The 20,135-nt window shown below is 36.4% G+C and overlaps 2 pseudogenes; both read left to right on the top strand.

Moving 5' to 3' along the window:
* Positions 1-1,083, top strand: part of LOC110638427 (mitogen-activated protein kinase kinase kinase 20-like) — a 33,907-nt pseudogene extending 32,824 nt beyond the window's left edge.
* A 32-nt stretch (positions 1,084-1,115) lies between these two features.
* On the top strand, positions 1,116-18,345 carry LOC131180636 (mitogen-activated protein kinase kinase kinase 20-like; annotated as a pseudogene).
* Positions 18,346-20,135: the final 1,790 nt, after the last annotated feature.

Raw genomic sequence — 20,135 nt, 5'->3', positions numbered from 1 at the left:
TCTTATTTACAGAGATATTACATCTATTTATACATGAGAATATGAGCTAATTTAGACAAGAAAAATAATTGTTGTAATTATGCTACACAAATCTCCTATAATCATGCTAATTGTTATAATTATGCTAACATGAAGAAACCCAAATCAAGAAGGGCATTGTATCCACCATTTATGGCTGTTAAATCAGCGGAGGTCTCTTCCTCAAGTTTGCTTCAGAAGGAGAAAGAGGTTTTCAACCATCTTCGTGACTGTCCCTTCATTCTTGAGTGTTATGGTGAAGAAACCACTATGAGTAAGGATGAAAAGATGCTTTACAATATGTTGTTGGAGTACGCTTTCGGAGGAACCCTTGCTGATCTTATAAAGAGATTGGATGGTTGTGGGTTACCTGAATTGGATGTGAAGAGACTCACAAGGTCTATTCTTAAGGGTATTAATTATATCCACAGTCATGATTATGCTCATTGTGACTTGAAGCCAGACAATGTGCGACTCGTGCCTAGTGGCGATGGTGACTTTGCGCCCAAGATTGGGGATTTTGGATTGGCCAAGAAAGTTTAGAAGACTAAGAAGAGGAAGTTTGATTTTTCTATTACTAGGACTGCTTTCCATATGGCACCAAAGACTCTCGTTGATAATATTAAGGAATTTCCCTCTGATATTTGGGCTCCTGGATGTATGGTTTTCGAGATGTTCACTGGAAAATCACTTTGGGGTTCGAACCCTAATGAAACAACTAAAAAAGCTTGCAAGAGGATTGCTGATAGATATGAATTGCCTAAAATTCCTTCTTGGATTTCAAAGGATAGTAAGGATTTCTTGAAAGGATGTCTAGTGAAGAATCATCAGTTCAGATTCACCATTGAGATGTTATTAATTCATCCTTTTGTATCCGGAATAGATGATATAGAAAGCAGTGAATTTGGGGAGATTGTGGATTAAGGGTGCGTGAACTCATCTGTCACAGGCAATGAACATTGCGTTTCGAGCTGTTCTGAATAGTGGCATTCTATATCTGAATGGGGATCTTCTTCTTGTTGTTGGTCAGCTATAGTGGAAGAGAGTAATGGTGGGGTGTTTTGAAGTTTTCCTAAATCCACAGAATCAGGAGTCCAATGAAGTTTGTACTCCAATCTCTGCTATCATTGGCAAAGGTGTTCTTTGCAATTCATTCACCGGCACATGTTTCTTCACATATGGTGGAGAAATGTCCTACTATATTCACCATTCCTACAGGTATGCATTGATATCATTTTTAACTTCAAACCAATGTTAACTTTTTCAACATTGTTATGCGGAATTCCAAGTTAAGCAGCAATTTGATCTTTAGTTAACCATATCATTTGTAGAGCAGGACAACAACTTTAGCGGTACACAATTGGAATTGAAAAGATTTGGTCATGTGAAGGAATTGAATTGTAGATATGATTTTCTTGCAACCGCAAACAATATGATCCAAGTTGGTCAATTGAGCTGGGATCAGAATGCTGTCCTCTGTGCAACTCTGGAAGGAAAACAATGGCTCTGAATTGCTTTATATTGTGCTCATGACTGACCTTGTTATTTAACGTTACCCGTAATATTGTTCCCCAAGAGAATTAATTACCTAGTGAATTGGAGCCTATAATGATATTATATGATATGCAGCAAGTTGCTGAGTGACGAAGATGCTAGTTTTGCTACCTAAGAAGTTTTTATCCCTGCTCACTTGTAGGTTTCTTATTTGAGACCTAAAAAAGTGCTATCCATGGGCCAGGAAGATGCTAATTCTGCTACCTATGGGCCCGGAAGAGGTCCATCATTAGTGATATCTGATTTTATCCAAAATGTGATGGTTGGTTTCCAGAATAAATGTGGAATTAGCATCCATTTAGGAAAGCTTATGTGATCTTCTCCTGTTTATTCAAGGCTCTATTGCTTATGCCACGAAAACTGCTAAGCCAGGGACTCGCTGCCTACACATTTTACATTTCTGTGCAACCAATTCTCTAGTAAATGGTGGTTGTAATTTGATATTGTTCATTATATAAATAAAAGTCCTTTTTGGTTTATGGAATGAAAAATGGTGGCCATATGAGTTCACTGCTATGAATAAGTTTGCTTTTTTTTTCTTTTTTGATAAGCTAAGTTTGCTTTAATTAGTAACACATGCATTCATTTGGGCACAAAAATGCATCATCCTCCATTATGTTCTATGCAGGGAAAAACATTAATTCTCATGACGGATTCAAGATAAAACATGTTTACTTGCGTGATTTACTGTAACCATTTAAAGTGTTCATCAAGAAATCTCAAATTCAATTCCCATTAAGATCAGTGCAAAAGGACTAATGGGAAATCCCTATTGAATGGATCATTGCATGTATCAAAGAGAAAACTAAATAAAGATAAATGACTTAAACATGGAGGAAAACTATTTTTATAGAATCTAATGGCATCTTTAAGTAGCTAGTTTTGAAAATTTACTAATATGGCATCCTTAGGTAGCTAGTTTTGAAAATTTACTAGTATTATTGCACTAACTTATAATAGATACGCACACATGAACCTATGTACAAGTATGTTTTATAAAAGAAACTTTTCAACAAGTCTTGTGAAGCTTATTTTTAGAAAGCCTACACACATTCGGTTCCTTTTTTTTTATAAGTAGGAAATTTTAGTAACATAAGGTACGAAAAACTTTACATGAGCTCATCCAACTATCTTCGATCAGCAGACTGCCCCATACACCCAATCCGACCTAGGACAAGGCATGTTAAGAGAAAACCTGGATACCGAAGAACAACAAAGATAACAAAATAAAGTCAAACAATTCAAGAATAAAGGAGAATAGTCCAAAAGCAAATAGAAAGCAGAACTCAGATGGGGATAATATAGACAATAACCCTAAAAGTAAAAGAAAGCAATAACGCCTTCAAAGCGTATCGGCCTGTGCTTTGCAAGTGAAACAAAGATCAAATTTGCCCTCCCAAAAAGTATGAATAAAATGAATTGACGGCAAGGCTTAAATGAGAACTGAGATCTCCTTGATTACTGAGGATAACTTATAACATGTCAGAGCTTGTTATATATCAATTATTCTATGTAGGATAATTTACATAGAATAGCAAAAATAAGCATGTATATTGAGTGGGTCTGAAAAAATTATATATATTTTTTTAATTTTAGTAACTGAATTTGTATATTTGTCCATCAACAATTGCTTTGCCATTCTATGTAAAGTATTGACAAGATATAACTGCTTCACTATATAATTTCTCAAAAAGGTGGCCCTATGAGTTCACTGCTATGAATTAATAACACATCCATAAATTTGTACATAGAAATGAATAAGCTTCCTCCATTAAAAAATGTTGCTTATGTTCTATATATGCATGGAAAAACAAAAGCTCTCAAAAGATAACTGATTTAAACCTATTTTTGTAGAATCTAATGGCATCCATTGACAAATTTCTATTATTATTGCATTAACTGATAACAAATACACACACATGTATGACATTCTGTACAAGTATGTTTTATAAGAAAGAATGGAAACAATTAATGTCACATTCTTCAATAGCAATGCATCATAATAACTCATGAATAATGACACTATTAAATCTCTTATATTGAAGATGATTGAATCAGCTCAAAGCTAATTATTATTATTATTATTATTATTATTATTATTATTATTATTATTATTATTATTATTATAATAATAAAAGAAAAAATTTATCAATAATTTCTTATACGAAATATCTTTTAGTTACAGCAGAATTAACTTAAAAAGTCAAAATCCTTTATATTTTTTTAAATGTAATCAAATCTTCTAATTTTAATAATTTAATTTAAAATTTTATTATTATTTTCACACTTAGCAATAAACCAATTAATAGTTAAAGTGATTAGTTAATGTGGTATGTTGACTAGCTAGGCATGCTGACTATATTAAATTTTATTTTTAAATTCATGGGACTAAAATTTTTGATATTTTTTTTAATTTAAAATAAAAAGTCGAGATAAAATTTTTAGCATGTTATATAATTTTTATTTATAATTATTTCATTTTTGGTAATTTAACATTAACTACTTAGTTATCTTATGGGTCAAAAGATATTAAATTAGTTATTAGTTTAAGTTAGGTTTCAAACTAGTGGCAACTAGAAAAATAAAGCTTTAATTTCACGTTGATGATATATGGTGGTAAAATCCCTTCTTTTGTGTAACCAAGTATCGTTGAAGCATTGGAGATTACATTGCTTTGAACCTAAGCAATGAAGAGAAAGGTTATGGCAGTCGAAGAAGATAGCTCGGATAATCATGGAGTCGCATGGTGGAGAGGGCCGTTGCTTGGCAAAGGAGGGTTTGCGTCTGTTTATCTCGCTTTTTTGAAGAAACTCAAATCAAGAAGAGCGTTTTATCCACCACTTATGGCTATTAAATCGTGAGGTCTCTTCCTCAAGTTCACTTCAGAAGGAGAAAGAGACTTTCAACCATCTTCGTGACTGTCCCTACATTCTTGAGTGTTAGGCGAAGAAACTACTATGAGTAAGGATGGAAAGATGCTTTACAATCTGTTGTTGGAGTACGCTTCTGGAGGAACCCTAGCTAATCTTAAAAAGAGGTCGGGTGTTGTGGGTTGCCTGGATCGGATGTGAAGAGATACACAAGGCCTATTCTTAAAGGTATTAATTACATCCAAACCAGTTTGCAATGCCATAATTCACTTCAAGTTATGGTCAACTTCCCTCAAATGGTCACTAATTGACCATTAAAATGTTCATTCACCATTTCATAAGCAAAGTCCAAGTTTCTCTCCCAAAACCCTAGCTCAAATTCAAGGTTCACACAAGTTACCTTAGTTAAACTAACTAATTCATTATCCTTATATATATATATATACTTTAAACATGATCTCTAGTTCACTCCAAGTCCATCAAAAACACTCAATCTTATTCCTTCCTTAGGGCTGCCGAATTCTATGGTGGACATACACATAGATTTTATTCATTTAATTTACAAATTCTTACTCATTTTAGGTCTCTAACATGGAAAGAGAGAGATATGTGTATAAATAGGCACTAACCTTGAATAGGGCAGAATTTTCTCAAGCTTAAACTTCACTTTCTTTCCTTTTCTAGGCTGCCAAATACTTTAGCAAGGTTGGGTGACCAATTTTAGTGAATGACTTTATAGATTTTGGGGTGAGAAATCAAAGGTTTTAAAGTATAAGAGAATAAGATCTATGGAGGAAAAGGGAGGGGATTTTCGGCTGGCTGAAGAAGAAGAAGAAGACCATAATTTTTTTGGTCCATTTTGACTCTTTTAAGTGATTTAAGAAGGCTTGTTAAATTTTGATTGGTTGGGAGTAAGTAAATGACATCATGTGATGTCATTATCCCTAATTTCCCTTATTTTTCTTTTCTTTTCTTTTCTACTAACTTTAAATTAATTTTTCATCAACATTAATTCATATTTTATGTCATAATAATTATTTACTCAACTGGACAAGTCGGCCAAAAATCTCCTCTGAAGGCGAAATGACCACAATGCCCTCCGTTTGGCTTAACGGGTCAAAATTGTCTGTACCGATTGAAAAATTTTTCTAAATATTTTCTTGGCATTCTAATGCCATAGGAACCTCAATGACCCTTCTCTGGAGTCTCAAAAATTATTTTATGAATTTTTCCCCTGGTCTAGGGCTCCTAGTTGCGAGAACCGCAACTTCTCACTAGGTTACCCATCGCTAGGGCACCGGCTCATTTAACTTGGTTGTATTTTATTTCTAAAATTTTTTCTAAATTTTTCTTATTAATATTTGAGTTAATTATGGTTCCTGACTTTAGTTTAAATATTTTTCCGGACGTTCTAGCTGTCCGGACCGACACCGGTCACCGGAACAGTAGAATGTACGGAGTTGCTACCGGGAGGGTGTTACAACTCTTCCCCTCTAATTTAAATTTCGTCCTCGAAATTTACCTGATGCAAACAGTTGAGGGAACTGTTGCCTCATCGTTTCTTCACTTTCCCAAGTTGCCTCCTCGGTGTTGTGGTGCCTCCAAAGCACTTTCACCAGTGGAATCTGCTTATTCCTCAATTCTTTTACTTCCTGAGCCAGGATCCGTAGAGGTTCTTCTTCATATGTCAAATCCGGTTGTATTTCAATTTCTTCCCTGGAGATGACATGTGAAGGATCTGAGCGGTATCTTCTTAACATAGATACATGGAACACATTGTGGATCTTGTCCAGCTCTGGTGGTAAAGCTAGCCTGTAGGCCACTGGACCCACACGTTCAATGACTTCATATGGACCAATGAACCTAGGGCTTAACTTACCTTTTCTTCCAAATCTCAATACCTTCTTCCACGGTGACACCTTGAGGAACACTTTGTCGCCAACCACATATTCTATTTGTTTTCTCTTCAAGTCGGCATAAGATTTCTGTCTGTCTGAGGCAACCTTCAGATTGGCTTTGATTAGTTTTACTTTCTCCTCAGTCTGTTTCACCAGGTCTGGCCCTACCAGTTTGTCTTCGCCCAATTCAGTCCAGCACACTGGAGTTCTACATTTCCTCCCATACAGTGCTTCATACGGGGCCATTTGGATACTAGCTTAGTAGCTATTGTTGTATGCAAATTCTGCCAGTGGGAGGTATCTATCCTAACTTCCCTCAAATTCAATGACACAACTCCTCAGCATATCCTCAAGGACCTGACATATATTTCATGTTATTATTATCATTTTAATTCAATATTCGTATCAATTTCATTGGTTTCAATTGTTTACCTAGATTACTCTTTCTGATTGCCCATCCGTCTGAGGATGGAAAGCTGTGCTGAAGTGGAGTTGTGTACCCAAGGACTCATACAACTTCTTCCAGAATCTCGATGTAAACCTTGGGTCTCGATCGGATATGATGGAAAGTGGAATTCCATGCAGTCTAACTATCTCACTGATATACAATTCTGCTAACTTCTCCAGTGAGTAGTTAGTCCTAACTGGCAGAAAGTGTGCTGACTTCGTCAATCTATCCACTATCACCCATACTGCATCATGTTTCTTCTGGGTGAGAGGTAGACCACTTACAAAATCAATGGTGACCCGATCCCATTTCCATTCAGGTATGCGTATAGGCTATAGCAAACCTGATGGAACTTGATGTTCTGCCTTGACTTGCTGACATGTCAAGCATTTAGTCACATAGTCAGCTATGTCTTTCTTCATACCAGGCCACCAATACTGAAGCTTCAGATCGTGATACATTTTTGTACTTCCTGGGTGCATAGCATAAACACTGGCATGCACCTCTTTCAGAATACTGGCTTTTAATTCCCCATTATCTGGTACACATATTCTTCCTTTGTAGTACAGACACCCATCTGCTTTCACCTCATAGTCAGTTGCTTTTCCCTCTGAGATTTTGCTCATAATAGCCATTAACTTTTCATCTGCCTTTTGCCCATCTAAAATCTGCATGTGAGTTTGGCCTCACTTGCAACTCAGCCAAAATAGCTCCATTTCGAACCAAAGATAGACGGGCATTCAATGATCTCAAAGCTGTCATGGATTTTCTGCTCAAAGCATCAGCAACTACATTTGCCTTCCCAGGATGGTAGTCAATTACACAATCATAGTCCTTCAGGAACTCAATTCATCTTCTCTGTCTAAGGTTGAGCTCCTTCTGGGTTGGCAAGTATTTCAGGCTTTTGTGGTCTGTGTAAATGTAGCACTTTTCACCATATAAGTAATGCCTCCATATCTTCAGTGCGAAGATAATTGCTGCAAGCTCTAGATCATGGGTAGGGTAATTATGTTCATATGGCCTTAGCTGCCTGGAAGCATAAGCGACCACCTTCCCCTCTTGCATCAATACACACCCTAACCCATTATGAGAGGCTTCACTGTAGACAACAAAGTCCTTTCACGACCTTTGGCGTGTTATCTGGTGCCTCTGTCAACATAGCCTTCAACTTCTCAAAACTGGTCTGACACTTGTCATTCCAGTCAAATCTGACATTCTTGTGTAACAACTTGGTCATTGGAGCAGCTATTAAGGAAAATCCCTTCACAAATCTTCTGTAATACCCAGCTAGCCCCAAGAAGCTTCTGACCTCAGTTGTATTTCTGGGAGGCTTCCATTCCATCACTGCTTCTATTTTCTTGGGATCCACCCTAATCCCATCAGCTGACACTATGTGTCCAAGGAATGCAATCTCATTCAACCAAAAGTCACATTTGGACAACTTAGCATACAGCTTCTTTTCTCTCAGGGTTTGCAGAACAATCCTCAAATGCTCATCATGTTCTTCCCTGGTCTTGGAATACACCAAAATATCATCAATAAAGACCACTACGAACCGATCTAGGTATGGATGGAAGATACGGTTCATAAGGTCCATGAATGCTGCTGGTGCATTTGTTAGGCCAAAGGGCATCACTAGGAACTCATAATGCCCATATCGGGTCCTGAATGCAGTCTTTGGCACATCTGCATCCTTCACCCTCAACTGATGATACCCTGATCTGAGATCAATCTTAGAAAATACTCCTGCTCCCTTCAACTGATCAAACAGATCATCAATTCTAGGCAACGGATATTTGTTCTTCACAGTCACTTTATTCAACTGCCGGTAATCAATGCAAAGCCTCAAAGTCCCATCCTTCTTCTTTACAAACAGCACTGGGGCTCCCCATGGTGACACACTGGGGCGTATGAACCCCTTATCAAGCAACTCTTGTAATCGAAGTTTTAACTCCCTCAATTCTGGGTGCCATCCTATAAGGAGCAATGGAAATGGGTGCTGTACCCGGCAGTGTCTCAATAGCAAATTCAACTTCCATTTCTGGTGTCAAACATGTCTACTCTTCAGTGAACAAGTCTGGGAAGTCTCATCGTGGATATGTCACACAGATCTGGCTTAGCCTGCCTAGTATCCACCACATGTGCTAGGTAGGCTTCACAGCCTTTTCTCATCATTATTCTTGCAACTGTGGCTGAGATAACATTGGACAGGAAATCTGTCCTTTCACCCACAACCGTGATCTCATTACCCTCAGAAGTTTTCAGAGAAATTCTCTTCAATTTGCAATCAACTATTGCCTGATGACGTGACAACCAGTCCATTCCCAAAATCACGTCAAACTCATGAAAAGGCAACTCAATTAAGTCTGCCAAGAATTCATACCCCTGAATCTTTAACGGGCAACCCTTGTACACTTTGTTCACCACTACACTGTGGCCCAATGGATTAGTGACCAGAATGTCTTGGTCACTCTCCCCTACTAGTATCCCCCTTTCTACGGGTAGGTTGATGCAGATGTATGAATGAGTGGATCCTGGATCCACCAATGCATGCACAGATGTATTGTAGAGGGAGAACGTACCCCTGATGATGTCCGGGGCATCTTGCTCCTCCTGGGCTCGAATGGCATAGGCTCTGGCAGGTGGTCTGTTATCTGGCCTCTCTGCTGGCTCAGATGCAGGCCTCTGAGATGGTCCCACTGCCTCAGATTTGCCAGATTTCCTACCCCTTTGTGATGCAGGAGTAGGTCTGTCTGCTTGTGTTGGAGCAGCTGTAGTAGTTCTGCATGGACAGTTCTTCAGCTGATGCTCTGTTGACCCACACCTTAAGCAGGCACCAGTCACTCTCCAACACTCCCCCTTGTGCCACTTCAGGCAGTGTGGACATGCAGAAGATGCTGGGGCTGGTCCCCTGAACCCCATCCCTGGAGAGCTGCCCACTGATGGTGTGGACTGACCTCTCCTAGGGGTAAACTGTGGCCTGGGCCCCTGAGACTGACCTTGACCTTGTGGTTGACCTAAACTCTGTGCAGGTGGACCCTTGAACTTCTTTCCAAATACAGGAGATGAACTAAACTGACCTGGGCCCCTGTTCTGCTGTTTCTCTCTTCTGGTCTGCTCACTTATTCTAACCTTTTCAACTTTTATTGCAGCTTCCACTAACTTGGTGAAGTCGGTGATTCCCAAGGCAGTGATCATGATCTTTATATTGTCATTTAATCCTTCTTCAAATCTCTTACACATCTCGACCTCATTAGGGACTATCTCCCTTCCATAGCGGCTCAATCTGACGAATTCCTTCTCACACTCGGCCACTAACAGCTGTCTCTGCCTCAGATTAATGAACTCTCTTCTTCTCTCTTCTAGGTATACATTACCCACATATTTCTTCTTGAATTCTGAGAGAAAGAAGTCCCAAGTTACTATTTCTGGTTGTACTTCACTGGACACAGTATCCCACCATTCATATGCAACATCTTGCAGCAGAGATACAGCAGCTTCTAGATTTTACTCTGGAGTGCAGTGGAGTTGTTTTAAAACTCTGCCTGTTCTGTTCAACCAATTTTCGGCTGCAACATAATCATCTTCTCTCCTGCCAAAGAAGTCCACTGCTCCAAACTTTCTCAATTTTTCCAGGTGTGATTTTGGTTGTGGAGGTGGTGGTGGTGGTGGCATTACCCCAGCCATTTGTTTGAAGAATTCGGCCATTTGTTGAAACACGGCCTGTGGAGGCTGAGCAGGCTCTGCTTGAGCTGGCGGAGCAGGTTCTCTCATGCCCCCAGTCTCAGCTGCTGCAGGTGGAGCATGACTCTTCACTTCCTCCTCAACTACCCTCTGAGATGTAGGGTCCATATCCTATTCAAAATAACAAAGACAAACAGATCTGCATTAGTGTCACCTCAACTCTTTCAAATGCAATGTATGGTATGGACTCAATCTAGGTCCAGAAACGCCTAAACCGTGCTCTGATACCACTAAATGTGACACCCCTTACCCGTGTACAGTATATTCGAGTAAGCTATGTCACACGGTGTATCCGGAACACTCTATTTTATCTTAATTAATTTTTATAATAGTTTTGAATGTAACTTGTGGAATATAATTTAGTTAAGCCATTTATTAAAATTATAATTTATTTGAGGTTCCGAAAATTTAAAAAAAAAAAATCCGGCAGAGTACCGGCTATAAATAGAGAAAACAGTTCTTCGGAACTTGTGAAAAACACTTCCAAAAATCACATTCAATCTTCTCAAGCTCCATTATCAAAATCTCAATATTTTTCAATTTCATTTCTCAATCATTCAGCTCATGTGATAGTCATGTACAAGTCACAGATAAATATTCACTTTTCCATTCACAAACACAATTTTCATTATTTACATGAACATCAAAATATATTACATAAGTTCAATTACATATGAGAAAATAAAAGTTAGTTACAAAATACCAAAATGAAACCTAGTGTCCTACCAATGCACTGTAGGTGGTGAGGTGACACGGATACTATGCAGAGCTGCAGGATGGTCTCACCCAGTCTGCGGTCTACTGGGCTCTCGATCAGTATCTCCAGAACCTATGCGTGGCAAAAGCAACGCGCTAAGCAATAATGCTTAGTGGTGCAAATAATAAAATAGAAAGAAATAACAGAAATAAATATGCATTGAATGTATCGATGTTTTACTTGTTTTGTACTTGTTATAATCATTTATTTCGTTAACTTTATCCACTTTCATTCTTTTGGTTGCCCAAGTAACCTATACTGGACGACTGGACTGGATAAACGGGTAAACTGGCACTGGGTATCTAGTACCTCGGGCCGTCACACCATCGGTCACATGTGCATCTCCCGGTGTGCAACAGAACAGCTAATAAGCTGTAATGACAATAGGCACAAGGCCAAATATCAACACAAGGTCAGAATGGCTAAAAGCCATGAAATCACAGAATGGCATAATGCCATGTGCAGTACTGCTAACTGAACCCTATTGGCATGCCAAACTATCCAAACCAATCTTGTTAAGTATACTAGGGCATTTGATACTTTTGAATTCTTTAATTTTTGAATTTCAAGTTTTGGTGTCACTATTCATTTCATTGGTCAACAAAAATGTTGACTTTTGCATAGAAAATAGGTACATTGGTTTTAACACTCCCAATGTACCACATTTTGCATTCAAAACTTGTTGGAATTAATCACCAATACCATTTCTAAGCTTAAAACTAAGGGAGCAGAATTTTTAGTTTTTGTACCCTAATTTTACTGTTCCATTAGTGACTCTTACAGTGGGAATTTGAGAAAATGATAAACATGAAAGTTGTTACTTATTTTGTCTAGTTGAATTTCCTTTTTTGAATCACTCCATTTGGAGTTTTGTAACTCAAGTTATGGTCCAAAAACCACAACTGGCCGGATTGAAAAATTGCAGAACTGACCATATCTATAGTGCAGTGAACAATAATTACAACTGCCTTGTTGGATAGGTTCTGGTCATAATTTGGGGTAGGTTTCTTCATGAAAGTTGTTTGTCTATATCTTAACTTGTTGCTGTAAACATTTCAGGTCAATTGGGCCATTCTACAATGAGTTATGGCCAAATGAACAATTACTGTTCATTTGGTCATTCTGCAGAATCTGGTTGCAGGACATCCGGATTGGGGCCAGTTTTTGGTCCACTTGCTTTGGTCTTTTGGGCATGGTTTCTTCAGCAAAATTGTGCCATTATGTGTCTAGTTTCATGTCCAATTGGCCAAACACCAATTGAACCTACACAGCCAAAATTATGGCTGTCCAAACAGGCTGGACTCACAGCCACCCTGCTGGTTACACTAGGCAGCATACCAAACCAGTTTGCAATGCCATAATTCACTTCAAGTTATGGTCAACTTCCCTCAAATGGTCACTAATTGACCATTAAAATGTTCATTCACCATTTCATAAGCAAAGTCCAAGTTTCTCTCCCAAAACCCTAGCTCAAATTCAAGGTTCACACAAGTTACCATAGTTAAACTAACTAATTCATTATCCTTATATATATATATATACTTTAAACATGATCTCTAGTTCACTCCAAGTCCATCAAAAACACTCAATCTTATTCCTTCCTTAGGGCTGCCGAATTCTATGGTGGACATACACATAGATTTTATTCATTTAATTTACAAATTCTTACTCATTTTAGGTCTCTAACATGGAAAGAGAGAGATATGTGTATAAATAGGCACTAACCTTGAATAGGGCAGAATTTTCTCAAGCTTAAACTTCACTTTCTTTCCTTTTCTAGGCTGCCAAACACTTTAGCAAGGTTGGGTGACCAATTTTAGTGAATGACTTTATAGATTTTGGGGTGAGAAATCAAAGGTTTTAAGGTATAAGAGAATAAGATCTATGGAGGAAAGGGGAGGGGATTTTCGGCTGCTGAAGAAGAAGAAGAAGACCAGAATTTTTTTGGTCCATTTTGACTCTTTTAAGTGATTTAAGAAGGCTTGTTAAATTTTGATTGGTTGGGAGTAAGTAAATGACATCATGTGATGTCATTATCCCTAATTTCCCCTATTTTTCTTTTCTTTTCTTTTCTACTAACTTTAAATTAATTTTTCATCAACATTAATTCATATTTTATGTAATAATAATTATTTACTCAACTGGACAAGTCGGCCAAAAATCGCCTCTGAAGGCGAAATGACCAAAATGCCCTCCGTTTGGCTTAACGGGTCAAAATTGTCTGTACCGATTGAAAAATTTTTCTAAATATTTTCTTGGCATTCTAATGCCATAGGAACCTCAATGACCCTTCTCTGGAGTCCCAAAAATTATTTTATGAATTTTTCCCCGGGTCTAGGGCTCCGAGTTGCGAGAACCGCAACTTCTCACTAGGTTACCCATCGCTAGGGCACCGGCTCATTTAACTTGGTTGTATTTTATTTCTAAAACTTTTCCTAAATTTTTCTTATTAATATTTGAGTTAATTATGGTTCCTGACTTTAGTTTAAATATTTTTCCGGACCTTCTAGCTGTCCGGACCGACACCGGTCACCGGAACAGTAGAATGTACGGAGTTGCTACCGGGAGGGTGTTACACGAACCCTAATGAAACAACTAAAAAAGCTTGCGAGAGGATTGCTGATAGATATGAATTGCCTAAAATTCCTTCTTGGATTTCAAAGGATAGTAAGGATTTCTTGAAAGGATGTCTAGTGAAGAATCATCAGTTCAGATTCACCATTGAGATGTTATTAATTCATCCTTTTGTATCCGGAATAGATGATATAGAAAGCAGTGAATTTGGGGAGATTGTGGATTAAGGGTGCGTGAACTCATCTGTCACAGGCAATGAACATTGCGATTCGAGCTGTTCTGAATAGTGGCATTCTATATTTGAATGGGGATCTTCTTCTTGTTGTTGGTCAGCTATAGTGGAAGAGAGTAATGGTGGGGTGTTTTGAAGTTTTCCTAAATCCACAGAATCAGGAGTCTAATGAAGTTAGTACTCCAATCTCTGCTATCATTGGCAAAGGTGTTCTTTGCAATTCATTCACCAGCACATGTTTCTTCACATATGGTGGAGAAATGTCCTACTATATTCACCATTCCTACAGGTATGCATTGATATCATTTTTAACTTCAAACCAATGTTAACTCTTTCAACATTGTTATGCGGAATTCCAAGTTAAGCAGCAATTTGATCTTTAGTTAACTATATCATTTGTAGACCAGGACAACAACTTCAGCGGTACACAATTGGAATTGAAAAGATTTGGTCATGTGAAGGAATTGAATTGTAGATATGATTTTCTTGCAACCGCAAACAATATGATCCAAGTTGGTCAATGGAGCTGGGATCAGAATGCTGTCCTCTGTGCAACTCTGGAAGGAAAACAATGGCTCTGAATTGCTCTATATTGTGCTCATGACTGACCTTGTTATTTAACGTTACCCGTAATATTGTTCCCCAAGAGAATTAATTACCTAGTGAATTGGAGCCTATAATGATGTTATATGATATGCAAAGAAGTTCTTTGAGTGACGAAGATGCTAGTTCTGCTACCTAAGAAGTTTTTATCCCTGCTCACTTGCAGGTTTCTTATTTGAGACCTAAAAAAGTGCTATCCATGGGCCAGGAAGATGCTAATTCTGCTACCTATGGGCCCGTAAGAGGTCCATCATTAGTGATATCTGATTTTATCCAAAATGTGATGGTTGGTTTCCAGAATAAATGTGGAATTGGCATCCATTTAGGAAAGCTTATGTGATCTTCTCCTGTTTATTCAAGGCTCTATTGCTTATGCCACGAAAGCTGCTAAGCCAGGGACTCGCTGCCTACACATTTTACATTCTGTGCAACCAATTCTCTAGTAAATGGTGGTTGTAATTTGATATTGTTCATTATATAAATAAAAGTCCTTTTTGGTTTATGGAATGAAAAATGGTGGCCATATGAGTTCACTGCTATGAATAAGTTTGCTTTTTTTTCTTTTTTGATAAGCTAAGTTTGCTTTAATTAGTAACACATGCATTCATTTGGGCACAAAAATGCATCATCCTGCATTATGTTCTATGCAGGGAAAAACATTAATTCTCATGACAGATTCAAGATAAAACATGTTTACTTGCGTGATTTACTGTAACCGTTTAAAGTGTTCATCAAGAAATCTCAAATTCAATTCCCATTAAGATCAGTGCAAAAGGACTAATGGGAAATCCCTATTGAATGGATCATTGCATGTATCAAAGAGCAAACTAAATAAAGATAAATGACTTAAACATGGAGGAAAACTATTTTTATAGAATCTAATGGCATCTTTAAGTAGCTAGTTTTGAAAATTTACTAATATGGCATCCTTAGGTAGCTAGTTTTGAAAATTTACTAGTATTATTGCACTAACTGATAATAGATACACACACATGAACCTATGTACAAGTATGTTTTATAAAAGAAACTTTTCAACAAGTCTTGTGAAGCTTATTTTTAGAAAGCCTACACACATTCGGTTCCTTTTTTTTTTTATAAGTAGGAAATTTTAGTAACATAAGGTATGAAAAACTTTACATGAGCTCATCTAACTATCTTCGATCAGCAGACTGCCCCATACACCCAATCCGACCTAGGACAAGGCATGTTAAGAGAAAACCTGGATACCGAAGAACAACAAAGATAACAAAATAGAATCAAACAATTCAAGAATAAAGGAGAATAGTCCAAAAGCAAATAGAAAGCAGAACTCAGATGGGGACAATATAGACAATAACCCTAAAAGTAAAAGAAAGCAATAATGCCTTCAAAGCGTATCGGCCTGTGCTTTGCAAGTGAAACAAAGATCAAATTGCCCTCCCAAAAAGTATGAATAAAATGAATTGACGGCAAGGCTTAAATGAGAACTGAGATCTCCTTTATTACTGAGGATAACTTATAACATGTCAGAGCTTGTTATATGTCAATTATTCTATGTAGGATAATTTACATAGAATAGCAAAAATAAGCATGTATATTGAGTGGGTCTGAAAAAATTATATATATTTTTTTAATTTTAGTAACTGAATTTGTATATTTGTCCATCAACAATTGCTTTGCCATTATATGTAAAGTATTGACATGATATAACTGCTTCACTATATAATTTCTCAAAAAGGTGGCCTTATGAGTTCACTGCTATGAATTAATAACACATCCATAAATTTGCATATAGAAATGAATAAGCTTCCTCCATTAAAAAATGTTGCTTATGTTCTATGTATGCATGGAAAAATAAAAGCTCTCAAAAGATAACTGATTTAAACCTATTTTTCTAGAATCTAATGGCATCCAATGACAAATTTCTATTATTATTGCATTAACTGATAACAAATACACACACATGTATGACATTCTGTACAAGTATGTTTTATAAGAAAGAATGGAAACAATTAATGTCACATTCTTCAATAGCAATGCATCATAATAACTCATGAATAATGACACTATTAAATCTCTTAGATTGAAGATGATTGAATCAGCTCAAAGCTAATTATTATTATTATTATTATTATTATTATTATTATTATTATTATTATTATTATTATTATTATTATAATAATAATAAAAGAAAAAATTTATCAATAATTTATTATACGAAATATCTTTTAGTTACAGCAGAATTAACTTAAAAAGTCAAAATCTTTTATATTTTTTTAAATTTAATCAAATCTTCTAATTTTAATAATCTAATTTAAAATTTTATTATTATTTTCACACTTAGCAATAAACCAATTAATAGTTAAAGTGATTAGTTAATGTGGCATGTTGACTAGCTAGGCATGCTGACTATATTAAATTTTTATTTTTAAATTCATGGGATTAAAATTTTTGATATTTTTTTTAATTTAAAATAAAAAGTCGAGATAAAATTTTTAGCATGTTATATAATTTTTATTTATAATTATTTCATTTTTGGTAATTTAACATTAACTACTTAGCTATCTTATGGGTCAAAAGATATTAAATTAGTTATTAGTTTAAGTTAGGTTTCAAACTAGTGGCAACTAGAAAAATAAAGCTTTAATTTCACGTTGATGATATATGGTGGTAAAATCCCTTCTTTTGTGTAACCAAGTATCGTTGAAGCATTGGAGATTACATTGCTTTGAACCTAAGCAATTAAGAGAAAGGTTATGGCAGTCGAAGAAGATAGCTCGGATAATCATGGAGTCGCATGGTGGAGAGGGCCGTTGCTTGGCAAAGGAGGGTTTGCGTCTGTTTATCTCGCTTTTTTGAAGAAACTCAAATCAAGAAGAGCGTTTTATCCACCACTTATGGCTATTAAATCAGCGGAGGTCTCTTCCTCAAGTTCACTTCAGAAGGAGAAAGAGACTTTCAACCATCTTCGTGACTGTCCCTACATTCTTGAGTGTTAGGCGAAGAAACTACTATGAGTAAGGATGGAAAGATGCTTTACAATCTATTGTTGGAGTACGCTTCTGGAGGAACCCTAGCTAATCTTAAAAAGAGGTCGGATGTTGTGGGTTGCCTGAATCGGATGTGAAGAGATACACAAGGCCTATTCTTAAAGGTATTAATTACATCCACAGTCACGATTATGTTCATTGTGATTTGAAGCCAGACAATGTGCTGCTCGTGCCTAGTGGGGATGGTGACTTTGTGCCCAAGATTGGGGATTTTGGATTGGCCAAGAAAGTTCAGAAGACCAAAAAGAGGAAGCTTGATTGTTTTATTGTTGGGACTGCATTATATATGGCACCAGAGACTCTCATTGATAATATATTCAGGAATTTCCTTCTGATATTTGGGCTCTTGGATGTATGGTTTTTGAGATGTTTATTGGGAAATCACTTTGGGGTTCGAACCCTAATGAAACAACTAAAAAAGCTTGCGAGAGGATTGCTGATATATATGAATTGCCAAAAATTCCTTCTTGGATTTCAAAGGATGGCAAGGATTTCTTGAAAGGATGTCTAGTGAAGAATCATCAGTTCAGATTCACCATTGAGATGTTATTAATTCATCCTTTTGTATCCGAAATAGATGACACAAAAAGCAGCGAATTTGGGGAGATTGTGGATTAGGGGTGCATGGACTCATTCCTGCTCCGAAGATGCTAATTCTGCCAGCAATGAAGTTTCATCCCTGCTCACTTGTAGGTTTCTTATTTGAAACCTAAAAAAGTGGTGCAGGTCTGGCCTGGAGGAGATCCATCATTAATGATGTCTGATCTTCTCCAAAATGTGCCAGTTGGTTTTAAGAACAAAGTGGAATTAGCATTCATTTGGAAAAGCTACTGTGATCTTCTCCATTTATTAAAGGCTCTATTGCTTTTGATAAGGAAGCTGCTAGGCTAGAGCATTGCTGCTACAATGTTACATTTTACTTTTCTATGTAACCAATTCTCTACTAAAATGTTGTAATTTGATATTGTTCATTATATAAATGAAATTCATTTTGGTTTATGAAATGAAAAAAAAAAAAGGCCAAATGAGTTCACTGATATGAATAAGTTTTTTTTTAACCTAAGTTTGCTTTAATTAGAAATACACATACGTTGATCTGCTCACAGAAATGCTTCATCCTCCATTAAAAATGTTGGTTATGCTCTATGTTGGTTATGCTCTATGCGGGGGAAAAACATTAGTTCTCATAAGGGATTCAAGATAAAACATGTTTAGTTACTTGTTCTATTGTAACCATTTAAAGTTTTTATCAAGAAGTCTCATTTTCAATTCCCATTAACATTCCGCATTGAATGGATCATATTATAAGAAAAAAATTTTCAGCAAATCTTATGTGAATTTTTAGGAGAGATTATATCTAGTGCACATGCATCATCTCTCTAATTACATGGCCTCTTCTTTCTAAAATTAAGGAAAATTAAATTTTTATATCGAAGGTAACACTATTTTTTACCCTGATGTATAAATAATTATCTTATTTTTAGAGAGCTTGCGCATATTCAATTCTTATAAATGAATACTGCAGCCTCATGCCACTTGTGAAATTTAAAAAAAATTCTAATAAAATTAAACATGTTAGATCGACGCATATAAACTCTACAAAGCTAACGTATAATGGGAGAGCTATCATTCTAGAGTAACCTAAACGGTTTTTCTGCATAATTGATAGAAGATCTCCCTAGGTACGTAATAAAGTTAAAGATAAACCAATTGGGATATCTCACTATCTATTAACAGTGAAATTGTACTAATAGTGAAATGCAATAAAAGTTTTTTTGGAGAGATGGTTACTTAGATGTCATACACATCGAGAAAAATGTCTTTGAGAATACTTTTAACATAGTGATGAATATTAAAGGGAAGATAAAGGATAATGCAAAAGCAAGAGAAGATATAACACATTTATGTTGTAAAAAAGAGTTAGAGAAAGATGTGCGAACAGGTAAATACCTTAAGGCTTATTATACTCTTGATAAATAGAAAAAGCAAAAATACGGCTATTTGTTGATATGCAAAAGTATAAGCTTTTTGGTATGAAGAGCCATGATTGTCATGTGTTTATGCAAAGATTATTACCAATTGCATTTCATGAGTTCCTTCCAAATACAGTTTGGCAAGCATTAACTGAGTTGAGCTTGTTTTTCAAAAATCCTACTGCTACAAATATTAAGGTGTAAGACATGGAGCGTCTAAAAGCAGAAATTTCCATAATTATTTGCAAGTTAGAGCGTATATTTCCTCCTGCCTTTTTTGACTCAATGGAACATATTCCCATCCATCTACCATATGAGGCAAAAATCGCATGACCAGTATAATATCGATGGATGTATCCTTTTAAGAGGTAATAGAGAATCATTATTTTCTTTTTGTGTTGTAAAATTCATCATAAACTTTCCCTAGAGCTTGCA

Source organism: Hevea brasiliensis, chromosome 6 (genome assembly GCF_030052815.1).
Source record: "Hevea brasiliensis isolate MT/VB/25A 57/8 chromosome 6, ASM3005281v1, whole genome shotgun sequence".
Taxonomy (NCBI): domain Eukaryota; kingdom Viridiplantae; phylum Streptophyta; class Magnoliopsida; order Malpighiales; family Euphorbiaceae; genus Hevea; species Hevea brasiliensis.
Note: the sequence above shows the minus strand (reverse complement) of the source record. Positions and strands in the feature narration are given on the sequence as shown.